The 18,126-nt window shown below is 44.1% G+C and overlaps 1 protein-coding gene across 1 annotated transcript in view; it reads left to right on the top strand.

The window, feature by feature from the left end:
• Positions 1 to 18,126, top strand: part of LOC127044633 (engulfment and cell motility protein 1) — a 305,086-nt gene that overhangs the window by 77,886 nt on the left and 209,074 nt on the right. The window lies entirely within an intron of this gene.

Below are 18,126 nucleotides of genomic sequence, written 5' to 3'. Positions count from 1 at the left end.
TTGGCTGTTTGTTTTTTAGCAGGTGTTTAAAAGAGGCATTCTTTCTCATTGTGTGACCCATTTAACTTCGCTGTGCCTCAGTTTTTCTATCTGTAAAATTATAATAAGGATGCTTAAATCCTGATGCAAAGTGCTTTGAGATCTACAGATGAAAAACCATGAGGTAAATGCAAAATATTTCCATCATAAATAGCTGCAGTGAGCTTTGAGGTCTGGATACCTGAATGGTAATATATTGTGCAAACAGGAGAATTTTGTGGTTCTACGCAGATGCCATATAGGCAGTGTCCTGTTCAACCAGGGGATTTTGAGTAAATATCTGAAATACATATCATACTGGGAGGAAAATACATCATTCGTTTGGGGGTGTGGTAGGAGGGAGCTGAAGGGGTGCAGTAAAACTGTTTTTAAGGCAGTATTTAGAGAGAGACTTATTAAACTTATGGAGGGAAAAGCTTTTGTGGAAATGTATATGGAACAAAACTTAAATAACTTATACGTAAATGTTACGTGAGTGGTATTTTTTATTATTTGGATTTACCTGAGATCATATATTGGCATATATATTAGTAATATTAAAGGTGGCCTTTTTCATAATATATTAGATGTGTGCCATAATAGATGAACCATACAGGTTGTTACCTGTATAGAATATCACAGGGTGAAAAGCAGATTACTATTTCAGTACATAATATTTCATACAAAAGAAAACCCGTGAAAGTTTTCCCCAATGCACCTAGGTCCTGATGCATCCAAACACTTCAGTATATTCTTTGTTGTATTGAAATGAAGGAAATGTAAGTACATGCTGAAAATGTTCTGCCAAACGGGGGTCCTAACTTCTGCATTTCCTGTGATCGGTTTCATGCTATTTTTTGCCTGGTAGCCCTATACTACAATGGGACTAGTGTCTGTTGGCATTTGCAACAAAAAAGATACTGGGAAATTGGTCAGAACAATAACAGCCTGATTTTAGAGGCTGCATTGTACTAAGGGCTGTGTAAAATACTTAGTGCCCCAAAGTGCTTGCAATGTAAATAGCCAAGGCAGACAAAGGGTGGAAAAGGAAATAAGCACAGAGAAGTGAAATTACTTACCTAAGGTCACACAGTGATGGAGACAGGAATAGAAATTAGTTCTCCTGATTTACTGTCCATTTTCTGATCCACTAGACCATACTGCCTCCAAAAGCTCTAAAAACTCCACCTACCTGACAGGGTGAGGTCCATTGAATAACCCTGAGGTTATATAAATGAAACAAGAAGAAAAATCCCACCAAACACATTTCTTTCTTGCAAGACAAGGTAGTATTTTAAAGGTACAAGACCGTCTTGTTGTCAGGAATGCAACTGACTTGATCTTAAACTATTTGTTGCAGGGACCGTGCTGCCTTCTGTGTTTGGAAAACACCTAGCAAATTTTGAATGCTATTGATATCAATCAATCAGTAATGACTGACAAAGATTAGAGAAAAAAATCTCTGTAGTTTTTTCAGATTTGTGCACTTGACCACTTTTGGTATCGGTTAAGTTTACACTTTCCTTGGGAGAGTTAGATGGCCGTTCCAGGAAAGCAACTCACAATGCACAATCAAATTTAGGGCTGATCCTTGCGAATTTGGACCCTCAAATTTTCAAGCTTTGGTGGATTTTACTGTCTCCCTTCCTGCTCAGCTCTCCCACCCCCCGCTCCCCCACCCCGCTTCTAAACATTGTGTCCCAAAAGTGAAAAAAGATTTAGATCACTTTACTCTTCTCTAAAACGTAGTAATGGGAAATATCTGATCTCTCACATTTTGGTATAAGTGAGTCTTAAACTAAGCAATTGTGGGCAGCACTGAGAACGTGCACAGGTGATGGGTACAATGTGTGAAATATCATTTTAATAATATAATTTTTATTACACTCAAATAAAAGAAGGAATGTGTATCACTTGCTAGATACATCAAAGCAAATCTGCAACACCAATGAACACATCAGAATATGGCCCAAAATATGGAAAAAAGGACGGAAAATTGTTTGAATACTTTTGCTTAGCAGATAGTGTTACCTCGCTCTCATTGTCACGAGTGAGGGTTTTTTGTTTTTTTCTTAAATACTTCATGTAGAAGACAAGTGAAATCTTCCTTCCTAACCTGGTAAACCACTGGCATTACAAAGCTCTCCAGAACTGTCATTGACAGGTTACCAGTGTATGTTTGCACTGTTATTAATCAGATTGATAAATAGATTATTATGTTTTAAATAAGGGGACAAATTCAGCTCTCGGTTACACTGGTATAAACTTGGAGAATCCCTTTTCACTTCTTGAAGTTAATCCAGATAAAATATTTTACATTTGTAATCATATGAGTAGGAAACTTGAATAAAAAATATTTAGTTTCACGTATCTCAAAAATTGGAAAAAGCGACAGGACCACTGTCAAGTGAGGTTTTCTTACTGACACAATGTAATGAATCACATTACAGGAACCATATGTATTGCTTTTTATTAATGCCTTTTCTAAGCCTTGACTTCCCAGTCAACGAGCTCAACTTTTCACAGTGGTTTCCTGAGTTTTGGGCTTTTTTTTTTGGCCAGTATTGCTGATAAATGTGGCAGAACACAACGTCAATGGATTTTCATTCTTTCTGAGATGTCTGGAGTTGCTGTATTGTACTTCACAATCAAAGTGACAACTGAGATATTTTTCCAAGGAGACTCTTAAGTAATTTTAGGCCACCAATTTAGGGTCAAATCCTTAGTCGGTATAAGTCGGCACAGCTCCATTAAAACCAGCTCACTGAAGTCATTGGCACTATTTCAATTTACACCATCCCAAATCTGGCCCTTAGATTTTAAACACAGATTATAAATGTTTTAATGATTTAAGTGATTTTTTTTTCAATTCATTTAAGTTTATTTATTTTACACAACAGAAAATGAAACTGATGGTAAAGTGGAAACTGGCTAGTGGAGTTTCATTGTCAAACCTTAATGAAATGCAATAAACAGCGCATATACTGAAAATAAACACTTATAAAATCTTGTCATTTAAATACGAGAAGGGATTGTTAGTGGCACACATAAAGAAATTGTATGTCTGTTTCACTTAATGCAACAATTATTTTATTTATATTAAGCCTTTTTCTTTTCTTTTTTCTGGAACTTAGCCATGGTACAACAAAATCTTTTGGAAAGGGTGGTCCAGATACTTTAATATGCAATGTATAATTCAGTGCATGAATGTACAGTATAGTTAACATCAGGAATCAATCACTGTTCAATTACAATGGGTGATGAAAAATATTTCCTTTCTTCTAGTGGGGCTGTAGTGGTTAGAGCTAGAAGAGCTGTGGTGGCAGAGAGCCATTCTGGATAAGAGTAACATTACAGACAAATTTTATTAGGGTCTGGCTGCAGATTTTCTAACCGCATTCTGATTGGCTGTGAACTAACTTCCAGTGGTGCATGGCTGGACCTCTTCACTGACAAACATAACCCCTTTGTTTACTATGTTAAATGGGGAGAGGAGGCAGAAGTTAATGGAGTAGGGGGCAACAGTAGTAGAGGTGAGCTGCAGTAAGACAGCATGGCATTTAAAATTAATGAGCTATGTGGCAGAGCGAAGACTCACCGGTATGGCGCCTCCTGCTGGTCGTCTTGGGAAATTAGCGCTTTCCAGAGCGCCCTCTGCAGGCTGGTGTCTCGCCTGCCGCTGACCCCATGTCCTTCTCAGATCCCGGTGCCCTTTGCCCAGAGGTTCTGTCCTCCACAGTACCCCCTTGCTCTGGGTCTCTCCTCCCAGGGGAGCCCCCAACCCCCTATCCCTACCTTACCTCGATGGCTACTGCCAATCTCCATCTAGCTCTTGCTCACTGGGGCAGACTGCAGTCTGTAAACCACTCAGCAGCAAGGGGAGTTGGACCAGCTGCCTCTGCCTATTCCTGGGCCGCCCCTTGCAGCTCTAGTACCCTTGTGGGCCCTTAACTCGGCTTGCAGCCTGGGATTTTGCTAGGCTGGAGCTCCCCAGTTCCCTCTGCCCTGCCCCAGTACTGCTCCACCTCAGGTACCCTGCTCCACTCCCAGGCAGCCAGGTCCTTCCCTCCCAAAAGCTAGAGAGAGAAAGAGTATTCTCCTTAGCTCCTGGCTCACAGCCCTTTTATAGACCCAATTGTGGCCTGACTGGGGCATGGCCTAAGCTGTGGCTGCTTCCCCAGTCACCCTTTCCCCAGCCACAGCCCTCTCCCCAGGGCTGTTTAGCTATAATCAAACACTGTAATAATTAACTTAGCAGGATGTGCAGTAATAGGATGCTACTAAATAGTACTTAATAGTGTACGTGGTGCAGTGCTGAAGGCTCTTGTTCTTCAGCCTTACATCCTAGAAAAAAACCATATGTATGCAAACCCTGTTGTACTATTACAATAGTGGGCCTGGGAGGGAGCCCTCACTCATAGAAGTGTCCCTTTCTGTCCCTGATAGAGCATTGCTTCCATACTAATGCCCTTCCTTCACAATCAGCAGCATAGGCAATACCCAGGGATGCTTTTTAAGACCATGTCTACACTAGCACTTATGTTAGCAAAATTTTTGTTGCTCAGGGTGTGAAAAAACACGCCTCTCCCCGACCGACATAAGTTTTGCCACCGTAAGCACTTGTGTGCACAGTGCGTCTCATGCTGATGTAGCTACTGCCGTTTGTTGAGCTGGTTTTATTATGTCGACGGGAGAGCTCTCTCCTGTCAGCATAACACTGCTACACAAGCAATCTTACAGCAGCACACACTGATTCATTTTTCAGAAGAATGAAGGCAAAATGATGGCTGAGAGTTTGTTGGCACCACAATTTCCACTGAAAACTTGCAGCATAACCCTCACATTTGCAACATATCAGGTGATGACACTGCACTTTTAGATAAGGGATGGACATAACTAGAAGCTGCTGAACACAGACACGCTGGTACAGTTCTCTTTTAGAAGCAGCAGGACCCTCCTTTAAAAGTTAAGCATCTACTATATGTAAGAGAAGCGTTTTTGCATAGTGATGAGATTCCTGGGGATGTATGTGTGGCTGAATTAACTACAAGGTGTCACATTCACATTCTAGCCAGCTGGAACATCCACAAGCACTTTATAATTCAGTTATAACCCCTCTCCAGGACTTTTGGAATCCTATCAGTAAAGAGAATAACAATTGTTTTTTAAATTACAGTCACATACAGGCCGTTTTCCCATTGTAAGTTACCAGAATTTCAGCAACCCAGTCCTAGTCGCATAGTTGTTACAATGTTCAGAGGCTTGTTGCCCTGTACAGTGGAGATGTGAAGAGCTGAGTTTTTCTTCACCGCTTTGTAATTATTAAAGCAGCATTTGTAACTACAGTATAATTTTGTAGTGCATACTTATGTAATAGGGAGACTAGTGCTATAACTCACTCACATATACCTTACTTGGGTATTATAAATGTTTTCCCTGTCATCCCTTATGTACTTGAGAGTTCGTGGCAGCAGGGTGCTTGAGGAGCCAGTGAGGGCATTTTGTGGCCTGATAGGAGATCAAGATTTGGAGCAAGGAGTTCATCCTTCTGTGTTTGAGTGTTTTGTTTTGGTAATATGTTTGGCTTCTGGAGAGAGGGATGAGATTTGGTGACTTCTTCACCACTCTAATGCAGATGATCTGGGGTGATGCTCATTTCTAATGAAGCAGAGATAAAGAAGTGGAGAGTGCATTTTTCAGCGGGATATGGGAAGCTGGCTGAATTACAGGTCAGAATGAAAGGCAAGAACAGTGGTTCTCAAACCTTTGTACTGGTGCTCTCTTTCACATAGCAAGTCTCTGAGTGTGATCCTCCCCTCCACTTTAAAATATATTAAACACCATATAAATGCTGGAGGCAAAGCGGAGTTTGGGGTGGAGGCTGACAGCTCACGACCTGCCATGAAATAATCTCGCAAACCCCTTAGGGTTCTCGATCCCCAGTTTGAGAACCCCCGGGCAAGAGGAATTGTACTCTGTTCCTTCAAATATCTATTTCAGGTACATATTGCCTCCATTACTGTAGTATCTGAGTAAAACCCCTGTGAAAAGTGAAGTACTTTTTGTCCTCATTTTATGTATGAGGACCTGAGGTACAGACTTGCTCAGCATCTCATAGGAAGTTTGTAGCAAAGCAGAGGATTGAAGACCCAGGTCCCCTGAGTCTCAGTCGCCAAAGTACTAGACCTCTGTATCTATAGTCCCAGTTATGTGACAGTAATGTGTGGAGCTTGTTTTAATGGGAATGAGGTAGAATAAGCCTTTCCTGCATTACAGTAACCAAAAATGTCTTAAATGCCAAAAATTTGTTAGCAGGAGCAGTGTTCATAATTAACAGAATGCTGTATTCACCATCTTGAGATTTTATTTTCCAACAGATGTAGAGATCAACAGTGAACTACGTTTTCCTGTTTTGTGATGTCTTTTCTTAACCAGATGTGTGGCGTTTGCTGTTTCCCTGGGATAGGCTTCAATATTACTTAACAGGAGAGTGGTTGTCATAAACAGATAAGAAAAGTTAATAGCACAGAAGTACTTTATATCTCTTTTGCATGGAAAGGGTTAACAAGAACAGTGAGCCTGGCTGTCACCTGACCCGAGGACCAATCAGAGGACAGGATACTTTCAAATCTTGAGGGAGGGAAGTTTTTGTGCTGTGTTGTTAGTGTTTGGTGGTTGTTCACTCTGGGGGCTCAGAGGGGTCAGACGTGCAACCAGGTTTCTCTCCAATCTCCCTGGTACAGGTTCTTATAGATTCAGAATAGTGAGCACTAGGTAGATAAAGTGAGTTAGGCTTATGTTTGTTTTCTTTATTTGCAAATGTGTATTTGGTTGGAAGGAGTTCAAATGTGTATTTGGCTGAAAGGAGTTCAAATTTGTATTTTTGCTGAAAGGATTTTAATTTGTACTTGTATACTTAGGCTGGGAGGGTGTTCCCAGTGTCTATAGCTGAAAGACCCTGTACCTATTCCATTTTAAATTTACAAAGATAATTTTTACTGTTTTTTCTTTCTTTAATTAAAAGCTTTTCTTGTTTAAGAACCTAATTGTTTTTTTTATTCTGGTGAGACCCCAAGGGACTGGGTCTGGATTCACCAGGGAATTGGTGGAGAGAAAGGAGGGAAGAGAGAGAGAGAGAGAGAGGCTGATTTCTCTCTGTGTTAGGATTACTGTCTCTCTCAGAGAGAATCTGGGAGGGGAAGAGAGAAGGAGGGGGAAAGGTAAATTTTCCTCTCTGTTTCAGGATTCAAGTAGTTGAATCACACAGTGATCTTCCAGGGTAACCCAGGGAGGGGAAGCCTGGGAGAGGCAACGGTGGGGAAAGGGTTTACTTTCCTTGTGTTGAGATCCAGAGGGTCTGGGTCTTGGGGGTCCCGGGCAAGGTTTTGTGGGGACCAGAGTGTACCAGGCACTGGAATTCCTGGTTGGTGGCAGCGCTCCAGGTTCTAAGCTGGGATTGATCTTAGAGGAATTCATGCTGGTACCCCATCTTTTGGACGCTAAAGTTCAGAGTGGGGATTATACCATGACAGTGATGTTAGGCTTTCCTTTGCTTTTTGTGCTGAATGGTGCCAGCCAGGAAAACCGAATCCCTAGTCTATCCCAAGAACAAAGACAAACAAGGGCAAAAGTGATACAAATGAGCTCACGCTGAACTGTAGAAGAGAGATGTAGTTCAACGGTGGCCTGAGTGGAAACCCATTTTTGGATGCTATATCTGTCCAATTGAGGATATGTCTTCACTGCACAATTAACCCAGGCTCTTACCTGGGTTTAAACCTTTAATCCCCTTACTGTCCAACCAGAAAAACCTATGGACCTGGTTTTGGAGTTGCTTTAAGCCCTGCTGGGAGTGTGGGTTAGAGCCTGGAGTTTGCTTTAACTGTGGCTGGAACCTGCCCTCTTTGTAATGAGGTGCAGGCTAAATCATTCAAGAGCTGATAGTCCTTTGATGCCTTCCCACACATCCTCCTGAAGGACAGACAGGTTCTCCTGCAATTGACCAAATTGACTGAGAGAATCCTAGAACTTCTCAGTTACAAAGGACTATGGGATATCCCCCACCCCACCCTCCCACGCATGAGCAAGTGCAGAACTAGTGAGGGCACAGTATGGGTTTTTCTGTAGGAATGCCCATACCTTGGTTTGGCAAACTCGGGTGCTCAGACACACGTAGCAATCACCTGGGGTAACTATGCACTGAAGACAAAACCTTAGATTCTCTGCTGAGAGTGTGCAAAAATGCCAGTTATGAGGGTGGTTTTTTCTGGTGGTTTTTTTTTTTAGTGCCTAAATCCCTGTCTAATAATACATAGGTCACCAGCCATTAGAAACTAACTTCCAATCACTGCCATGTATTGGGTTTGAACCAGCAATGTAGGCTGTGTGGATGTTTAAAAGACACCTTTTTTCTTAACATGTTAAACAAGGTGTTAAAATTATAGCATATACAAGACATTTGTAGTTTTCATATGTGAGCTGGTTGGTATAGAGCAGTGTTTCTCAAACTTGGGACGCTGCTTGTTTAGGGAAAGCTCCTGGCGGGCCGGGATAGTTTGTTTACCTGCCGTGTCCGCAGGTCCAGCCGATCGCAGCTCCTACTGGCTGCGGTTCGCCGCTCCAGGCCAATGGGAGATGCAGGAAGTGGTGCGGGCCGTGGGTGCTGCTTCCTGCAGCTCCCATTGGCCTGGAGCAGTGAACCGCGGCCAATGGGAACCATGATCAGCCGGACCTGCGGACGCGGCAGGTAAACAAATTGGCCCGGCCCAGCCCTTCGGGGCTTTCCCTAAACAAGCGACATCCCAAGTTTGGGAAACACTAGTGTAGACCCTTGGAGAAGGGGGATGAAACTTGGCCTCAACAAGTTAAAACATGTTAAAATTACAGCTTGCCTTGTTTATATTAGGTTTGTTACATGTGTGAGCTAACACATGCCTGAAGACACCCGTGAAGGCAAAAGCTAAAATGAACCGAACAGTGATACAAATTTTTGCTCCTACTACAGACAAGTCAGATTTGGGGCAATGTCCTTGTAAGGGGTGGTTAAACCTGCCCCCACTCCTGCAATGCATTTGGTTTTCAGAACTGTAAGTCCAATAAAAGTTGTATTTGAATACGGTAAAACTGATTCTGGAGTTGGGTTGAGATAAAAATAATAATAATAAAAAAAAAACAACGATCCCCTTATTGACACCAGGTAAATATTTGCAGCTAGACTAGCAAACTGTTACACTAGAATAGCCTGGGGAATGGATTGATTCTGGAGAGAGAAGAGGAGCTTTTTATCTTCTCTTTCATGGTTAAAAATAAGATAGCTTCTATTTGTTGTCTATCACAAAGTATTCTACATAAATTAAATAATACTGTCCTGTAAATGTTGGTCCAAACATAGAGATTCTTCATACAGCACTGAATAGCAAGGCTCCAGAGGAATCTTGACATTAAGGAGTTCTTGGGAGAGAACAGTGAAGTTAGTCGCTAACCCATCTGTCATTTCAAAGAAAATAACTCTTTTGTTAGTAGAGGAATGTCTTCTGTGCAGTGTGCGTTGTTGTATTTGCATGACACTTTGGATGTGTTGTCTGCCAAAGTCTTGTCTGCAGCCATGAATTATGTAACTCTACTGAAGCAATTTCACAGAGGGAGTTGTGGCAGCTGTCACATGTTTTTAAACAACCTATTGCTTACAGCTGTGAACATTTGCACTGGTCACAATCTATAGTATGAAATGGGGAAAGGAATTTTGTCCACAGAGTTATTCATAGGGAAGGCACCTCAGGGGAAGGATGTCAAGGTAATTAGGATCTCAATAGTTTTTATTGTAAAGTTGTTAATTTGTAAAGCCCCTTTTACTAGTACGTATCAAATTACTGTAGATGCTAGATAGTGGCTAAATCAAAAGATAAAATTTTGTCCCAGAAGGGTCCCATTTATTGATTCATTATGGGTAACTAAGTTCCACTGAGTGATTTCAGTGCTATAGTAATGCTCCTTCCCCCACTGTGGCAGAAGCCTGAAGGGCGGTTTGTTTCAACTTTTGAAATTTTAGGTTATTGTGCCTTCCTTTTTAACCACTACTTAAAGTTCTTGTTGCCACTTTATTTTCTTAAGTTTTGAGTTTCAGTATCAAATTATTTCATATAACCAAGTGACTATGGCACAATATAGAGAAATTAATAGATATAGATTATATTACAGGTATTATTATAGAAATTATAGATTAATAAAACTGGGACTTTTCAGCTTGGAAAAGAGACAACTAAGGGGGCTATGACTGAGATCTGTAAAATCATGACTGATGTGGAGAAAGTAAATACGGCAGTGCTGCTTAATCCTTCTCATAACACAAGAATTAGGGGTCAACAAATGAAATTAATAGGCAGAAGGTTTAAAACAAATAAAAGGAAGTATTTCGTCAGACAACGCACAGTCAACCTTTTGGATCTCTTTTGCCAGATGCTGTTGTGAAGGCCAAGACTATAACAGGGTTAAAAAAAGAACTAGATATATTCATGGAGGAATAAGAGAGTATATCGCATATGTAAAGTCCTGTGCCCTTAGCTGACTGTTTGAGATAGTGGGAGGGGCAGATGAAACCTGGTAGGGTAAAACTTTAAAAGGCAAAAGCCCCATTTTCAAAAGTGGCTTTGGCCTGGTCTACGGATGTTATTTGTACTGGTATAACTATTTCATTTATGGGTCTTTTTAAAAAAACAAAAAACTGAAATAGCTATCTAACTGCAACTCTTAGTGTGCATCTGAAGAAGTGGGTTTTTTAACCACAAAAACTTATGCCCAAATAAATCTGTTAGTCTTTAAGGTGCCGCTGGACTCCTTGTTGTTTTTGTGGGTACTGACTAACACGGCCACCCCCTGATCCTAGTGTGAACGCAGCTGTACTGATATAAAGGCACCTTAGGCTGGTGTCAAATTAGGACTCACAATTTGTCAGACCACTCTGTTTTATTAGCAAAGCACTCTGCTAATACACCCAGGTAATGTGTGAGTGCCATGCAAGGCTTAAACTACTTTATTTATACAGATAAAAAGGGTGGGAACTTAACAAGATAACAAAGGGAGCAGAACTGCTATGTTTACCTGGGGCTAGACACACATATCTTATTTCCTTATTAACTCTTACCGATCTCCTGCTAATGTCCCACCATTAGCTTAAGTGGACCCATTGTTCCATACGTTAATGTTTCTCTTCCTGACAACTTTATTTCAACATTCCTCATTCCTGCTTAAAGAACATACAGCATTTCTTTAATCCATTCTACTTTTACAATCTAATTCATTCTACTTTCACACTGTCGTAGCTCATTCCCCTTCCCAGACAGGCAAAACTATGGGCATGACTACAGAGACTATTCCAGTGTAGCTACGTAGGCATAACCCTGTATTATAGACAGAGCCTATGCCAACAAAAGGGGTTTCTCTGGCCATGTCTACATCTAAAATTTTGCAGCGCTGGTTGTTACAGCTGTATTTGTACAGCTGTATAGGGCCAGCGCTGCAGAGTGGCCACACTTACAGCAACCAGCGCTGCAAGTGGTGTTAGATGTGGCCACACTGCAGCGCTGTTGGGCGGCTTCAAGGGGTTTCGGGGAACGCGAGAGCAAACCGGGAAAGGAGACCAGCTTCGCCGCGGTTTGCTCTCGCGTTCCGCGAACCACCCTGCAAACCGCAGGGAAGGAGACCTGCTTGCTCGGGTTCGGGGAACGCGAGAGCAAACCGGGAAAGGAGACCAGCTTCGCCGCGGTTTGCTCTCGCGTTCCGCGAACCACCCTGCAAACCGCAGGGAAGGAGACCTGCTTGCTTGGGTTCGGGGAACGCGAGAGCAAACCGGGAAAGGAGACCAGCTTCGCCGCGGTTTGCTCTCGCGTTCCGCGAACCACCCCGCAAACCGCAGGGAAGGAGACCTGCTTGTTCGGGGAACGCAAGAGCAAACCGCGGCGAAGCTGGTCTCCTTCCCCGCTTTGCTCTCGCGTTCCCCGAACCCCGAGCAAGCAGGTCTCCTTCCCTGCGGTTTGCAGGGTGGTTCGCGGAACGCGAGAGCAAACCGCGGCGAAGCTGGTCTCCTTCCCCGGTTTGCTCTCGCGTTCCCGGAACCACCCTGCAAACCGCAGGGACGGAGACCTGCTTGCTCGGGGTTCGGGGAACGCGAGAGCAAGCCGGGGAAGGAGACCAGCTTGATTACCGGAGGCTTCCTCAGGTATGCTGGGATACCTGCTTATTCCACGGAGGTCAAGAAAAGCGCTGGTAAGTGACTATACTTGATTACCAGCGCTGGATCACCAGCGCTGGATCCTCTACACCCGAGACAAAACGGGAGTACGGCCAGCGCTGCAAACAGGGAGTTGCAGCGCTGGTGGTGCCCTGCAGATGTGTACACCTCCTAAGTTGCAGCGCTGTAACTCCCTCACCAGCGCTGCAACTTTCTGATGTAGACAAGCCCTCTGTTGGTGTGGGAATACCACCTCCCTGAGTGATATTAGTGAGGCAGATGGAAGCATTTTTCCATTGACCTGCTCCTCAGCATAGCTGCAGTGTTCAAGGGTGTGGATTTTTCACACTCCTGACTGACCTAGCTTTGTTGACCTAAATTTTAAGGTTGACATTGTTATACCAATATATGACCACACTAGGGGGCTGTACTGCTTCAACTATACTAATAAAACTTTTGTGTGTAGACAAGCTTTTAGATGTATAGAAGCCTAAGGCCTGGTCTACACTACAAAGTTAGATCGACGTAAATCACCGTGTGTCAACCTGGTTGTGCATGTGTCTACACTTAAATTTGTTTCCCATTGATATAAACTCTGCATTACTCTGAGGTGGTAACACCAGCTCCTCAAGAAGTGTTGAGCCATGGTCAATGTATTGAGGTCAACACAGTGTGGAAGTAGACAGTGCGGTACCTATGTCAACCCTAACAGTCCTAGAGAAACTGTATCCCAATGCCCAGCAGTGACCTCTCTGGTCACACCTGTGAACTTCACTGCAAAGAGGTCACGGAGCCTGGAAGCTTCCCTTCCTGCCCCGCCATTTAAAACCATATGAATTTTTTAAATGACTTTTCCTGATTGTCTAGCTTGGTGAGCACACCTAGCAGGTCTCCATTGTTATGTGCAACTGCCCAGCTGACCATGTCAACTCCAAACATGCTCCAGCCTGGAATAGACAGGAGATATTGGATCTCCTGGGCCTGTGAGGAGAAGAGGCTGTACAAGCACAGCTATGGACCAGTCATAGAAATGTGGACTTCTGCGAGCAGATTGCACAGGGGATGCAGGAGAAGGGGTACAACAGGGGATGCAGGAGAAGTACCAGCAGCAGTGCTGCATGAAAGTGGAGGAACTGCGACAGGCATATCAGAAGGGCCAGGGAGGCGAACAGTCGATCCAGTGCCGAGCCACAGACCTGCCACTTGTACTAAGAGCTGCATGCCATACTTGGCAGAGAAACTATGACCACTGTGGATACCTCTGAGGAGCCCAAGTCACAGGCCTCTGGCGTAAACAGTGAGGAGGAAGAAGAGGAAGAGGAGTAGACAGAGGACATGTGACCAGGGGGTCCAGTTATGCCACAAGCCAGGACCAGTTTGAGACTCCACCACAGTCCAGTGAGTCCCGGCATTCGAGAATGGCTGAGCCTGATGCAGGGCAAGGAACCTTGGGTAAGTGTAAAAGCGGCAAAGAATCCTGTGGCACCTTATAGACTAACAGACGTTTAGGAGCATGAGCTTTCGTGGGTGAATACCCACTTCATCAGATGCATGTAGTGGAAATTTCCAGGGGCAGGTATATATAAGCAAGCAAGCTAGAGATAACGAGGTTAGTTCAATCAGGGAGGATGAGGCCCTGTTCTAGCAGTTGAGGTGTGAAAACCAAGGGAGGAGAAACTGGCTTTGTAGTTGGCAAGCCATTCACAGTCTCTGTTTAATCCTGAGCTGATGGTGTCAAATTTGCAGATGAACTGAAGCTCAGCAGTTTCTCTTTGAAGTCTGGTCCTGAAGTTTTTTTGCTGCAGGATGGCCATCTTGAGGTCTGCAATAGTGTGGCCAGGGAGGTTGAAGTGTTCTCCTACAGGTTTTTGTATATTGCCATTGCTTATATCTGATTTGTGTCCATTTATCCACTGCTGTCTACATACTACACAGACTATAGTGAGAGATTATGCCATACTCTATCAAAGAAACTGAGGAACCACCTGATCAGCATCCTATACAGCAAACAGGAAAACATCAAAAAAGAGCTCTCCAACCTGGAGACTCTCATTAATAACCAAACTTCCATACAAACGGGCTTCACTGAAATAAGACAGGAGATCTACATTTCTCACTTCACCTCTCTACAAAGGAAAAAGGACTGTAAGTTGTCTAAACTCCTACCTGCCACATGGTGCCACAACCATGGTACCCCTAACCCACCCAGCAATATCATCCATCTATCCAACTACATGCTCAGCCCAGAAGAAAAGTCTGTCCTATCTTGGAGACTCTCTTTCTGCCCTGCCATCCCCACCAACATGATACAGTTCTGTGGCGATCTGGAAGCCTACTTTCGCTGTCTCCGACTCAAAGAATACTTTCAGGACAACACTGAACAGCGCACTGATACACAGGTACCCTCTCACCAACAGCACAAGAAGAACAACTTCAGATGGACTCCTCCTGAGGGTCGAAATGACAGTCTGGATCTATACATTGAATGCTTCCGCCCACCTGCACAGGCAGAAATTGTGGAAAAACAACATCGCTTGCCTCGTAACCTAAGTTGTGCAGAATGCAATGCCATCCACAGCCTCAGAAATCACCCTGACATTATCATCAAAGAGGCTGATAAAGGAGTTGCTGTTGTCATCATGAACAGGTCTGACTACCAAAAGGACGCCACCAGACAACTCTCCAATACCAGAGTCTACAGGCCACTTCCCTCAGATCCCACTGAGGAATACACTAAGAAACTGCACCATCTACTCAGGCCACTCCCTACACTAACACCGGAACAAATCAACATACCCTTAGAGCCCCGACCAGGTTTATTCTATCTGCTACCCAAGATCCACAAACCCGGAAATCCTGGACGTCCCATCATCTTGGGCATTGGCACTCTCACTGAAGGACTGTCTGGATATGTGGACTCTCTACTCAGACCCTATGCCAGCAGCACTCCCAGCTATCTCCGCGACACCACTGATTTCCTGAGGAAACTACAATGCATGGGTGACCTTCCAGAAAACACCGTTCTAGCCACCATGGATGTCGAGGCTCTCTACACAAACATTCCACACACAGATGGAATACAAGCTGTCAGGAGCAGTATCCCTGATGATGCCACAGCACAACTGGCTGCTGAGCTCTGTGCTTTTATCCTCACACACAACTATTTCAAATTTGATGACAGTCTATATCTCCAGATCAGTGGCACCACTATGGGCATCCGCATGGCCCCACAATATGCCAATATTTTTATGGCCGACCTGGAACAATGCTTCCTCAGCTCTCGTCCACTCACGCCCCTTCTCTACCTACGCTACATTGATGACATCTTCATCATCTGGACCCATGGGAAGGAGACTCTGGAAAAATTCCACCACGATTTCAACAGCTTCCACCCCACTATCAACCTCAGCCTGGACCAATCTACAAGTGGAGGTCCACTTCCTAGACACCACGATGCAAATAAGTGATGGTCACATTAACACCACCCTATACCGAAAACCTACCGACCGCTATGCCTACCTTCATGCCTCCAGCTTCCATTCTGGGCACATTACACGATCATTGTCTACAGCCAAGCACATGGGTACAACTGCATCTGCTCTAACCCTTCAGACAGAGACCAACACCTACAAAATCTCCACCAAGCATTCTCAAAACTACAATACCTGCACGAGGAAATAAGGAAACAGATCAACAGAGCCGGACGTGTACCCAGAAGCCTCCTACTGTAAGACAAACCCAAGAAGGAAACCAACAGGACTCCACTGGCCATCACATACAGTCCCCAGCTAAAACCCCTCCAATGCATCATCAGGGATCTACAACCCATCCTGGACAATGATCCCACACTTTCACAGGCCTTGGGTGGCAGGCCAGTCCTCGCCCACAGACAACCTGCCAACCTGAAACATATTCTTACCAGTAACTGCACACCACACCATAGTAACTCTAGCTCAGGAAGCAATCCATGCAATAAACCTCGATGCCAACTCTGCCCACATATCTACACCAGCGACACCATCACAGGACCTAACCAGATCAGCCACACCATCACTGGTTCATTCACCTGCACATCCACTGATGTAATATATGCCAGCAATGCCCCTCTGCTATGTACATCTGCCAAACTGGACAGTCTCTACGGAAAAGGATAAACGGACACAAATCAGATATTAGGAATGGCAATATACAAAAACCTGTAGGAGAACACTTCAACCTCCCTGGCCTCACTATTGCAGACCTTAAGGTGGCCATCCTGCAGCAAAAAAACTTCGGGACCGGACTTCAAAGAGAAACTGCTGAGCTTCAGTTCATCTGCAAATTTGACACCATCAGCTCAGGATTAAACAGAGATTGTGAATGGCTTGCCAACTACAAAACCAGTTTCTCCTCCCTTGGTTTCCACACTTCAACTGCTAGAACAGGGCCTCATCCTCCCTGATTGAACTAACCTCATTATCTCTAGCTTGCTTGCTTATATATATCTGCCCCTGGAAATTTCCACTACATGCATCTGATGAAGTGGGTATTCACCCACGAAAGCTCATGCTCCTAAACATCTGTTAGTCTATAAGGTGCCACAGGATTCTTTGCTGCTTTTACAGATCCAGACTAACATGGCTGCCCCTCTGATACTTGGGTAAGTGTGTAAAAGTATTTTTCATTGCAGTGATGTTTGATTGCACCCTCAACTTGACAGGACACATCTAGTGACTTTTCATTCATTTACTTGTACTAGAAGAGGCAGCGGTACAACAAAGAGAGATAGAGTTACTTGCTTTTCATTCCCTGTAGAGTTAAGTAGAAAGGCCATGTGGAGCAGACTGTTTACATACACAGGAATGTCCCTTGAGTCCTCCTGAGAGATATTGATGCAACTTTCACGGGGGTGCTTTGCAATCCTCTCCTGAAGGATTCTAGGGATGGCAGCCTTATTTCTTCCTCCGCAGCAGGACACTTTCCCATGCCAATCAATGGTAACTTCAGCAAGCAACATTGCAATAAATAGGCTAATGACATATGGGTCCTGGTTGGCTTTGGGATACCACCAGCAGCTGTGCTCTCTGCACCTTTGTTACCCTCAGGAGTGAGATACCAACTAAATTCACCATTGCTTGTGGAAAATGGTGCCAGTATTCAGTGCCATTGCCATATACTCATAGTTTCATGCAGTTGACCACCTCCCTCCTCATTTCCCCCACCCCTGACAGGCCATACTCACCATGAGAGTAGTGCTATGGAGAAGCAGTCCAAAGAACTGTCAATAAGCATGTCTTGTTTAAAACTTTAGGGGAGCAAGGGAAGGGAGTTCTGAATCTTAATTGTGCCTTTCCATTGGGATTATACTGACAGTGTTAGCTCTGTGTGCTTTATCTGTTGCTGTTGCCATTGTGGCCTTGAGGGGTTCCCCCTCCACACCCATAAAACACCTGACCCAGATGAGGAGGAGAAAAAAAGAGGGTTTGAGCTGACATGTTCAATGAGATCCTGCAAGCCAGTGCTGCATCAGATTGTGAACAGGGGGTCTGGAGAGTGAATATTGCAGACTGTATGGAGAAAGGCCCAGGAGTCCCATCAGGAAGAGGAGAGGAAGATGCACCAAGACATAATGGGGCTTCTTCAGCAGCAAATGCAGATGCTGCAGACTCACGTGAACCTAGAGGCTCAACAGTCACAGGCTTACCTCCCTTTGCAGTTCATGGAGAGCTACAGTACAGCATCTCCCTACACACTCCCAACCCAACTTTGAACACAGAATCTGGGGCCGCATCCCTACCTCTACCACTGCACACTGGCGAACATTAAAGACAACCACATCTTCACATCCAGTGAACTGTGGGAACCACATATGATGTATGTGTAGTTAAAAATGGATATGAATG

The sequence above is a fragment of the Gopherus flavomarginatus genome, chromosome 2 (assembly GCF_025201925.1).
Source record: "Gopherus flavomarginatus isolate rGopFla2 chromosome 2, rGopFla2.mat.asm, whole genome shotgun sequence".
In the NCBI taxonomy this organism is placed as follows: Eukaryota; Metazoa; Chordata; order Testudines; family Testudinidae; genus Gopherus; species Gopherus flavomarginatus.
This window is presented reverse-complemented; position numbering and strand designations above follow the sequence as displayed.